Source organism: Camelina sativa, chromosome 13, assembly GCF_030686135.1.
Source record: "Camelina sativa cultivar CO46 ecotype springtype chromosome 13, ASM3068613v1".
NCBI classification, from domain to species: domain Eukaryota; kingdom Viridiplantae; phylum Streptophyta; class Magnoliopsida; order Brassicales; family Brassicaceae; genus Camelina; species Camelina sativa.
In genome coordinates this window covers 19932066-19944130 of record NC_141892.1, presented here as the reverse complement: position 1 = coordinate 19944130, position 12065 = coordinate 19932066, and the positions used below count along the sequence as shown (strand labels likewise).

Sequence of the window (12065 nt, the reverse complement as noted above, 5' to 3'; positions counted from 1 at the left end):
CATTCACCACAAATTCTCCTCCTTTTGTTTCCAGCAACACAACAGCCCCATATGGTCTAATCTCCTTGATGGTGAAGGGTCCGAACCATCGTGATCTTAGCTTTCCGGGAAACAGTTTCAGCCTAGAGTTGAACAACAAGACTTGATCATTAGGAGCAAAGGTCCTAGTGAGGATCCTCTTGTCATGGTAGACTTTGGTACGCTCTTAGTAGAGTTTTGAGTTTTCATAGGCGAGGTGCCTAATCTCCTCTAGCTCATGCAAATGCATCTTCCTCCTTTCATGGGCGCTCTTAGTGTCAAAGTTCAGCATTTTCACTGCCCAAGCAGCCTTGTACTCTAGCTCAACAGGAAGGTGACACGCCTTACCATACACCAAGTGAAACGGTGTAGTCCCCAGGGGTGTTTTGTAGGCGGTTCTATAAGCCCATAGAGCCTCATCTAGCTTCTGAGACCAATCCTTCCTTGTTGTGTTCACTGTTTTTTGCAAAATGCTCTTAATCTCCCGGTTAGAGATCTCAACTTGGCCGCTTGTTTGTGGGTGGTAGGGGGGTGGCGACTTTGTGCCTCACTCCATTCTTCTTGAGAAGACTCTCAAAGACCTTGTTAATGAAATGCGATCCACCATCGCTAATGACTACCCGTGGGACACCAAACCGTGGGAAAATAACCGACTTGAACATCTTGAGCACGGTCTTTGCATCATTATTGGGGCTGGCCAAAGCTTCTACCCACTTGGACACGTAATCGACAGCCACCAATATGTACTCATTGCCGAATGAGTTCGGGAAAGGTCCCATGAAGTCAATTCCCCAAACATCAAATACCTCAACCTCCAAGATGAAATTCTGAGGCATTTCATTCCTCCTGCTGATGTTCCCTTGTCTCTGACATGTGTCGCAAGTAGACACGAACCGCTGCGCATCTCTGAACATGGTAGGCCACCAATAACCCGCTTGAAGAGCTTTGGACATGGTTTTGAAAGTAGCAAAGTGTCCAGCATAGGGTGAGCTATGGCAATGAAACAAGACTCCAGGAACCTCCTCCTCAGTCACACACCTCATGAAAACACCATCCAAGCAATGCCTATAGAGGTAAGGCTCATCCCAAAAATACCGCCTTATGTCTTTTAGGAACTTCTTCTTCTTGTTCCCCACAAACTCAGTAGGTTCTTTCTCTGCTGCTAGGTAGTTTGCATACTCTCCAAACCAGGGAAAACTCGGCTGTTTGTTGGTATCGATTGCCTTGCACGGGGTTTTCGGAGCATGTGCTCCCAGGCGGAGCATGTGCTCGGCGGGATCAAAGATGCCGATCGAGTAAACATGTTCTTCAGGAAGGCTATCATCCAAGGGTAGCTCTTCTTCTATCCTCATTCTTGATAAGTGATCTGCAACTCCGTTCTCAATACCCTTCTTGTCTTTAATCTCCAAGTCAAACTCTTGAAGCAACAAAATCCAATGGAGTAGCCTTGGTTTTGCATCCTTCTTGGTCAGTAGATACCTCAACGCTGCATGATCAGTGTGAACAACCACTTTGGAACTAACAAGGTATGATCGGAACTTCTCAAAAGCAAACACAACCGCTAAAAGTTCTTTCTTGGTTGTAGCGTACTTGCACTGAGCCTCATCCAAGGTGCGGCTGGCATAGTATATCACGTGCAGCTTCTTGTCTTTTCGCTGTCCCAGAACTGCTCCCACGACATAGTCACTAGCATCAGTCATGACCTCAAAGGGAAGGTCCCAATCTGGCGGTTGTACAATCGGAGCGCTAACCAAGGCTCCCTTGATCGTGTGAAACGCTTCCAAGCAAGCAGAATCGAAATCAAACTTCACTTCCTTACACAACAGCTGGGTAAGTGGTCTTGCTATCTTGGAGAAATCCTTAATGAACCGTCTGTAGAAACCGGCGTGGCCAAGGAAACTGCGGATCCCTTTTACCGAATTAGGCGGTTGTAAACTCATCATCACCTCAACCTTGGCTTTGTCAACCTCAATCCCCTTTTCAGAAATCTTGTGTCCCAGCACTATCCCATCTCTGACCATGAAGTGGCATTTCTCCCAATTCAGCACCAAATGTTTGTCTTCACACCGCTGCAACACCCTGCACAAATTAGACAAACAAACGGAAAAGGAGCTCCCATAGACGGAGAAATCGTCCATGAAAACTTCCATTATATCCTCAATCAGGTCAGTGAAAATGGACATCATGCATCGTTGGAAGGTCGCTGGTGCATTGCACAAGCCAAACGGCATTGTGCGGTAAGCAAAGGTGCCGTAAGGACATGTGAATGTGGTCTTCTCTTGATCGTCGAGATGGATTGGGATCTGAAAGAAACCTGAATAGCCATCTAAGAAATAGTAGTAAGGATGGTTAGCCAATCTCTCAAGCATTTGATCAATAAACGGCAAAGGAAAATGATCCTTACGGGTCGCAGCATTAAGTTTTCTATAGTCTATGCACATGCGATGTCCCGTAACTGTCCTAGTAGGAATCAACTCATCCTTATCATTCTTAACCACTGTAATTCCACCTTTCTTAGGGAGTATGTGCTCGGAAATCGGGAGCATGTGCTCCTGGGTCTAAAATCAGTTTTTCTCCTCCAATTCAACTCCTTTTTGCTCCGATTGCTCCTGCTGTTCCAATCCTTGCTTTTAGCTTCCTAGCCTCTTATTATAACCTGAAAAGGACTCAAACAACTACAAAACTATCAAATAAACGGGGTCAAAGTGAGTCAAAACCGTAACATATCAGCCTTCATGTCCCTTTTGTACTTGGCGTCTTCTTCTCCATTAGATCGCACAGTGCGATCGTACTCCTCATTGTAATGCCCATCAGACTGAGCCAAGTTCTCAACTAGATCCCAACCTTCATCGACATCTTTGTTGAGGAAGTTTCCATTGCTTGCGGTGTCCAGCAACATCCGTATCTTAGGGACCACTCCTCGGTATAGTGTACTTAGCAATGAAGCATTGCTGAAACCATGATGTGGGCATCGGGTAGTGTATCCCTTGAAACGTTCCCAAGCTTCACTGAACGTTTCATTGTTCTTCTGAACAAAGCTGGAGATATCTTTTCGCAGCCTTGCAGTTCTGGAGTTGGAGAAGAATTTGGCTAGAAACGCCTTCTTGCATGCTTCCCAGGTGGTTATGGAATCCTTAGGGAGTCGTTTCTCCCAGATGTGTGTTTTGTCGCCCAAAGAGAATGGGAAAAGCCGGAGCTTGAATCCAACTTCACTAACTCCATTTATCTTGGTTAGGCTACAGAGCCTATCAAACTCATCGAGATGATCCAGCGGGTCCTCCATTGGCAATCCATGAAACTTGTTACTTTGTATCATCTGGATGAGACTACTCTTTATCTCAAAGTTGTTGTTCTGGACAGCAAGTGGCACAATGCCATGTCTTTGAGTGTGAGTAGATGGAGCATCTCCTGCTCCTATGTGGGTCCTCTCTTAAGGAGCTGGTGGACCATTCTGATTATTCATCTCCTCCTCAATTGTTGGTGGTTGCGGATGCTGGACTTGTTGTTGACGTAGTAGCCTAGGTCTGTCGATGTTGTCGATGAATGGACTCAAGTGTTGGCTACCTTTGGATCGTGTTTGCATGCACAAACAGTTGATCGAGTGTGTACACAAGGTTCAACTTAATCTAGGTGATCGAGTGACGGGTCGGGTGGGTACTCTGGTTGTTCCTGAAATGCAAAACAATCAAACGCGTATGCAAACAGGTCAGTACCAAACCAAAATGGAAAATAGAACTTGATCTAGCAAGTGCTGATATCCTAAACATAGCAAATTAAAATCAACCAAATGGCAACGGCTCCAAATTGATAACAGGATTTTCACCCAGTGTATCAATTCCCTATGCAGTTGTAGTACAAAGGGTTATCAATCCAAATGGTTGTTATGCTAGCAGATAAGATATGATCAGAACTATGAAAGTCAAGCCAAGCAATAGTTGGGTTTGATCTAACAATCCTAAAATGATTAAAAGAAAATAAATAGACAAGAACCAAATGACCTAATCTAATCTCTTAGGCTAAGTGAGTAAATCTCTAGCATTGATTGATTCAAGTATTTCATCTACACCTCTCAGTGGTAAAACGCCTTAGATCTAATCTCAACCTCTCGGCGGTAAAACGCCTTAGATCTAATCTCAACCTCTTGGTGGTAAAACGCCTTAGACTAGAAGAGTATAGAATCGAAAATGCAAAAAGAAATGAAATTAAATCCTAACAAAGTGTAGAAAGATTTTTGAGTCACTCAGTTTCTCTCCCAGAAGCTCTCGCTCTCTGTTCTGAGGGTCTACGGCGTGATAGGGCGAGTGGAAGAAGAAGGGGGGTTTATATATGGAAACCCATTAACCCTAGCTTCCCAGTCCTGCCCGAGGGTCTGCTCGATGGGGTGCACGAGGATGTGCTCGGGTTGTTTTCGGTTAGGCTCTCAGATTGTTCTTTCTGTCCTTGGATCCTCTTCGATCGGGTTGTTGTTCGGGCTGTTCTTCTTGTTCCATAGCTCCTTTGGGTAGATGCTCGGATTTGACCTTGTTTCTCCCCATTTTCGGCTCTTAAGCACCTGTTTTCATCCAAAATATGCAAATGCAAGAATGCAACACCCTAAATGGCCTAAATGTGGATTCCTACAGTAAATGACCTAAAAATGCTAAGGTTAGGATAAAAACAATGCAAAATATGGACAAAAAAAGATGCTAAAAACATGTAAATTAGAGAGTTATCACTTGCATTGACCGACACCAACGTTCCATCGACCGATGCATGCTCGACATTTCACGAAATCCCTAATTGCATCGATCGACACCTCCACATGGCATCGACCGATGCTCTTAAGTCAAATCGCGTAGTCCCCGCATTGCATCGACCAACGCACAAAGTGCATCGATCGACGCACATGCCGAGCATCATCTTTCCCAACGTTCTTTGCCGGATCTCCGTTCCTAAACTACCAAAACACGATCTGATGCCAAAAAGAAGCTTCCCAAAGCCTCAAGTGACACATAAACACTCTAACAAGCCAAGGAATCAACCACATAATACATAAACACGAAAATCAGATAAATCTCAAACTTAGATAAACCATGGTCATGCACTCACCTTTGCCAAAGAAGATTTTGACTCTCAAACGACAGATCTACACTCCTAGCAAGCTCCTACAACGTTTCCAGCTACAAATCTCTCCAAGAACAGTCACAAAAGCACAAAAACTCCCAATAATGCTTAAGAACTTCTTCCTATCTTCTCTTTTTCTCAAAAACGGCCAAACTCGGCTAAAACCGCAAACTTCTCTTTTAATACGCGATTTAAGGGTTTCCTAACCCAGAACCCAGCGTTTAACTTATTCGCTTCGCGACCAAACCGACCTTGCATCGATCGATCCTACACCTGCATCGATTGATGCACATCCCAAACCGGAATTCCGGTTCACAGATGTTACAATATATAATTCAATCATCATTGTAGCATTTTATCAGATACTCAGTTCTTTTCCTAATACTCCTTCTTCTTCTAATACTCCTAGTAATGTAAATATTAATAACAAATTAAAAAGAAGAGAAAAAAAAACAGTTCTGTTATAAATCACTTAGGATGGATCTCCATAACCGGCCTGTTCACATGTCCAAGCCCACAAGGCCCATCGGTCTTGTTTTCTTATTCTAAGTCGGTTTAGGAATTCCATTGTACTTAGGGCTTTATCCTTTATTATATATATATATATATATATATATGTATCATTCGATTGAATCATTAATAAGAAGAAGAGAATACAACTTCTTGTTTCTCTAAATTTCATAACACGCTATCAGAACGAGGTCGTTCTAAAACCCTAAACGAAAAATCCCTAAAACCCTAAAGTAGCTGCACATCTTCTCATGTCCGTCCAAGCTCTCAACCGGATCAAGTTTGTGATTGTTCAAGCTTGGCGATCGGTTCTAGTTCGTGATCAGTTCGAGGTTCGTGATAAAACTCAAGGTATATGTGAGGTCTTAAGCTCCCGGATCAATTCCAGTCAACCCCAATCGGTGGAAGGTAAGCAATCAAACCACCTTCACATAGATGTATATCGAACCTGATTTTAACCTATTAGAACCCTAAAATGTGCAATTACACAATCAACAAATCAAAACTCTAAAACCCTAAAACTTTAAAATTTGATTGCTATGAGGTTTTAGGATTGCTTAGATTGTTTGTAATTAAACTGATTATACCTTGCTTAAAAAATTTGGTTGTTGTTGATTGCTTGTTTAAAATCAATTGCATGAAATCTTAAAACTAAAACCTAAAATCAAAAAGAGAAAAATATTAAGCAGTTTGTTATATGGTTTAAATCCGATCATCATTGATTGTTTGCTAAAAATCAAAACCCTAAAATCAAACATTAAAATCGGAATTGTTCTATGTTTTGCATGAAAATCTAAACACAAAATTAGGATAACTTCCAAATTAATTCTTTGGCCTTATCTCTAGTATATTTAGGAAAATTTAAATATACTAGAAATTATCCAAAAAGCCTAGAAAATATTTCCTAAAACTTTTTCCTAATCCTAACTAGAAAAAAAAATTCAATTTAGAGAAAAGGGAAAAACTTAATAAAAGGAAAACCTTGCATACTAGATTTTAAATTTATCTAGGATTGTTTTCATGCATATAATTAGCCACGAAACTATATATTAAATGACAAGAAATTATTTACTAAAATCGGCATGTTTCGGTCTTAAATACCGCATGGCCTAGACTAAAATAATCGGCATGATTTGGTCTTAAATACCGCATGGCCTAAGACTAAAACGATTGCATGGTTCAGTCTCAAATACCGCATGATAATAATCGGGTGCTTATTTCTATTTTATAGATGTCAAAGATCAACAATCTCAAATATGTTGCACTTAATGTCTACGGAGACAATATTTTTTTTTTGTGACGAAAGACAACTATTTACAATGGGCATTGGATACTAAGATTACCTTGAAATCAAAGGATCTATGTGAATGTATCGAGGATGGTAATGATACCACCGAAAAAGAAAGATACAAGGCGATTTTGCTTATACGCCATCACCTTAATGAGAGTCTCAAGAACCAGTACCTTACCATTGAGAATCCTCTTGACCTTTGGACAGAGTTGGAAAACAGATATGGACACCAAAAGACGGTTCTCCTACCAAAGGCTCAATTTGATTGGAAAAATCTAAGGATCTAGGATTTTAAATCCGTGGATGAGTATAATTCAGAGCTATTTAAGATAGTCTCGATCTTGAAGTTATGTAGTAAGGAGGTTACTGAGGAAGACTTGCTAGAGAAAACATTCTCAACCTTTCACACTAATAACATACTGCTTCAGCAACAGTAAAAATGGCTTTAAGACATATGCAAGTTTAATCTCTTGTTTGCTATTTGCTTAGCAAAACAATGAATTATGGGATTTTTGCCAAAAATGCCACATTTTCTAAAAAAGTTTTCACCAATGCCACATTTTCAAAACCTTAAAGAAAATGCAACAAACCAACTTTATGGCATAATATCAAAAGACGATTTTGCCCTCATGATAATAATGAAGCAAAGAAGCGGGAAAGTTGTGTCTCTTTCATGGTTTTGGAGGAAAAAGTACGGATGATGGACAAGATGGTGGATAAGACGATGGACATGATAAATATGATGGACAAGATGCGGTTGATGGACATAGAAGCAGATGATGGACAAAATGATATAGAAAATGATGGACAATATGATAGGGAGAAAAATGAGAAGACGATGAAGAAGAAAATGACGTGGAGGATGATGGACAAGGTGATAACATGTAGGATGGTGGACCAAAAGAATATGCGGAGGATGATGGACCAAAAGAACATCTGGATGATGGTAAAGGTATAGCATAGAGGATCGTGGACCAAAAGAGGATGTTGAGAATAGTAGACCAAAAAAGGATGATGTGAATGAGGGTGGAGAATTGAGTTTCTCGTCGTCATATTTCTCCGTAACATCTTGTCCACCATCCTCATTTTGTCCATCATTTGCATCTTGTCTATCATCTGCATCTTGTCCATCATCGGCATCTTGTCAATCATCCATATCTTGTCCATCATCCGCATCTTGTCTATCATCCGCATATTGTCCATCATTTTTATCTTGTCTATCAGCAGCATAGTGTTTATCGAGGGGCATTTATGTCTTTTTTATTGGGGGTTGTGGCATTCTGGAAAAGAAATGAACAAAGTGGCAGTTTGACTAAAATTTTATACTGTTCATGGCATTTCTTTTAATTAACTCATGAATTATTGCTAATGAACAGTGTAATGAGACCTCCTAGTTCTGCCCCATTACCGGAAGCCCATAAAGTTGATATAACTACGAAAGAGCCTCAAGGGCCTAAAGAAACTAAAGAGTCCAATTACGTCCATAGGGACAAGTATCACGGTCGTGGCCGTGGTAGAGGACGTGGTGGTCTTGGCAATTACCAAGAAAACCACTATGATGGTTATGGTCGTGGGAACCGATCCGACTTTGGTCGTGGTCAAGGTAGAGACCGCAGAATTTTCAAACCGCAACATAAGACTTAATCGGTTTGCCATCGGTGTGGTATGGAGAACCACTGGGCTAAGACGTGCAAGACAACTAAGCATCTTATTGATCTCTATCAAGAATGTTTGAAAAAGAATCCAGAAGCTAACTTGGTTCATCTCGATGGTGAAGGAGATTTCGCCATGAGAATGATGACCAAATGGATTATGAGACTTCGGATTAGCCCTGGTCGTTCGGTTCTATCGGTTTAATCGAGTCGGTTTATTCGGTTTTTTAAATTTTTGGTTCTTTAAAAATTCTACCGAATTTTTATTTGGTTCGGTTCATTCGGTACTTGGTTTATTCAGTTCGGTTATCTGTTTTAATTTCTATTCTAAATTGAACCGAATTTCATTTTATTTCAGTTAATTTGGGTAACCGAATATGAAAACAATATACATCCTCTATGAAAAATCAGAAGATCCGATGGAGAAACTCTTCAAAAAGTATGAAGAAGTTACAACCACGTAAAATCGATTAAATCCATGAAAAGGATTAAATGTCAGACCTTTTGATAGCGAGCAAACCCTAGCTTCAAACATAAAAACTAGGGTTATTATAGCTTTAAAACGATTAGGGGATTAGATGAAAAATTAGGCTAAAGGCGACAGCAGAACTGATAAAAGCTGAGTTATACTGCAAAGAATTGAAAACCAGGAAAGATAAAGAGATTTGTTCTCTGGCTTTTGATTTTCTGTTATGTGAGAGGCAGACGGAGAGAGAGAAATGTCTGAGAGGTAGTGGAAGAGAAACAAATTATATTTAGGGTTTTGTTACTTGATTTCAATGATATTAAATAGTTTGTGGGCTGTAATAATATTGGGTCTGACCATACAATTCACCCATGTATATATTAAGCCCAAAAAAATCCTAAATTTATTTAAACGCAAGTAACGTAGCGTTTTGTTTATTTTTCTTTTCTAATTTCATCGATTTGTCTTCCTTCAGTCATCCATGGCGGATCTGCAACTCAATCTCATTTTAACATCTTAACCCTGGCAGATCTTCAAGGATAAGTGATAGTTGGAAGAGAACCGAATAACCGTTCGGTTATGGCTTGCCGAACCGAACCGAACTGATAACCAAAATCCCTAAAAAAATCTGCCGATCGGTTTACTCCTTCTCTCAAATTCGGCACCGATAACCAAAAAACTCGGTTTTCTCAGTTCGGTTTTCTCGGTTATCACCGAACGCCCATGGCTACTTCGGATTTTTTAGGAGAGGATTTAAATTTAAAATTGTCTTGATTTAATTTTTATGTTTTATGCTTTGCATTTTATTGAATTATGATTTTGGTTTAAATTCAATTATTTTATTTCCTTCAATATATATTTGTTTGTTTCATTCTTTATGTCTAAAACATGATTCTTGTCCATATTAAGAAATGGCTGAGGACAAGAACAATGTCAATATTAGCACAATAGCGGGTATAGCAAGTCTAATTGAAGGCTACGGCCATGAACACAACTTGAACTAAGTGATGCCTTATATTCACCCAGCTCAAAAAGGAGCTTATTAAGTTTCAAAGATATTTGTTTGAATGGTTTCCATGTTGAAACTAAGGGTGAAAGAAACCAAGAGTTCCTACATATTACTGAAATCACCCAAGGATCTAAGAAAATCATAGAGACTATACCCACATTATCTACTAGTCTTTACCATGAAAAATAAATATGATAGAGGCAAATTTGGCAATGAACAAGATGTTTAATGAATAATTCACTTTATGGCATGATCGGCTTGGTCATTCGGGTTCTAACATGATGCGTAAGCTAATTATGAATTCAAATGGGCACACTCTTAAAGAGAGAAGAGTTATCCCTAAAAATCTCACGTGTGTAGCATGTGCACAAGGGAAACTCATCACCAGTAAAAGTCAATAAAGAGACTTTAAATTTTCTGGAAAGGATACAAGGAGATATATGTGGACCAATACACCCACCTTGTGGGACATTTAGATATTTTATGGTTCTTATCGACGCATCGACTAGATGGTCGCATGTTTGTCTATTTTCCACAAGAAACCTAGCATTTGCTAGATTGTTAGCCAAGATCATTAGACTGAGAGCTCACTTTCCAGATTTTCCACTTTAGACTATACGTCTAGATAATGCTGGTGAATTTACATCCCAAGCGTTTAATGATTATTGTATGTCCATGGGGGTAAGTGTGGAACATCCCGTGGCACATGTCCATACACAGAACGGATTAGCTGAATCCTTCATTAAACGTATTCAATTAATTGCTCGACCATTACTCCTGAGGTCAAAGCTTCCTGTGTCGGCTTGGGAACACGCAGTATTACATTCAGCAGGGCTTATACGCATCAGGCCATCTAGTGAGAATAAATATTTGCCATCCCAATTATTAACGGGTCATGAGCCAGACATATCCCATCTAAAAACATTCAGGTGTGTCGTTTATGTACTAATTGCTCCACCATAGAAAACTAAGATAGGACCCAAAGGAGGATGGGAATATATGTTAGATATGATTCTCCCACCATTATTAAGTATCTAGAGCCAACTACGGGTGATTTATTTAAGGTTAGATGCGCAAATTGTCAGTTTGATGAATCCGACTTTCCTATATTGGGTGGAGAGACAAACAAGCTGGTCAAAGAAATATCATGGAATCAAACATCCTTAAATTGGCAAGATCCTTGGACTCTAGCATGTGAGGCAGAGGTCCAAAAGATTATACATTTACAAAAGCTAGCTAATCAATTGCCAGATTCTTTTTGCTGACCCAAAGAGAGTTATGAAATCGTACATACCAGCTTGTAATGCACCAGTACGTATTGATGTTCAAAAGGAACACAATCAAGTTGCTACAGAGTCTAAGACACGTTTGAAACATGGTAGACTAATAGATTCCAAAGATAAGATTCCTCGGAAATCTAAGAAAGGTGCAAATAAAAACAAGGTTAAGGAAACCATAGACATGGCCGCGGAAAATCAAAAGGTACCAAATGAGGTTTGGGACGCTGAACCTCAAGGTCCTGAAGGTATTGATAATAATGAGATCTTAATAAATTATATCATGTCTGGAATTCAATGGAACCGAAAAGATGTCGACATTGATGAAATATTTGCATACAAGGTAGCACTTGAAATAAATGAGGATCATGAACCCACGTCTATATTAGAGTGCACTCAAGGAAAAGATTGGTTAAAATGGAAAGAAGTCATTGACGTGGAGTTAAATTCATTAAAGAAAAGGAATGTGTTTGGTCCGATCTTAAGGACACCATTCGATATAAAGCCAGTGGGACACAAATGGGTCTTTGTAAGGAAGAGAAATAGGAATAATTAAATCGTGAGATATAAAACACGGCTTGTAGCACAAGGATTATCACAAGACCAGGAATAGATTTTTAGGAGACATACTCCCCTGTGATGGATGCAACGACTTTTGGATTTTTTATAAGTCTGGCTATAAGAGAAAAACTTGACTTGCGGCTAATGGATGTAGTGACCGCATATTTATATGGTCCAC

The 12065-nt window shown here is 39.8% G+C and overlaps 1 non-coding gene across 1 annotated transcript; it reads left to right on the top strand.

Annotated features, from left to right (window-relative positions):
* The first annotated feature begins 2972 nt into the window (after positions 1-2972).
* Positions 2973-3079, top strand: LOC147929725 (small nucleolar RNA R71). The gene has a single exon (XR_015579000.1). It is a non-coding gene; the product is annotated as a small nucleolar RNA R71 (small nucleolar RNA).
* Positions 3080-12065: the final 8986 nt, after the last annotated feature.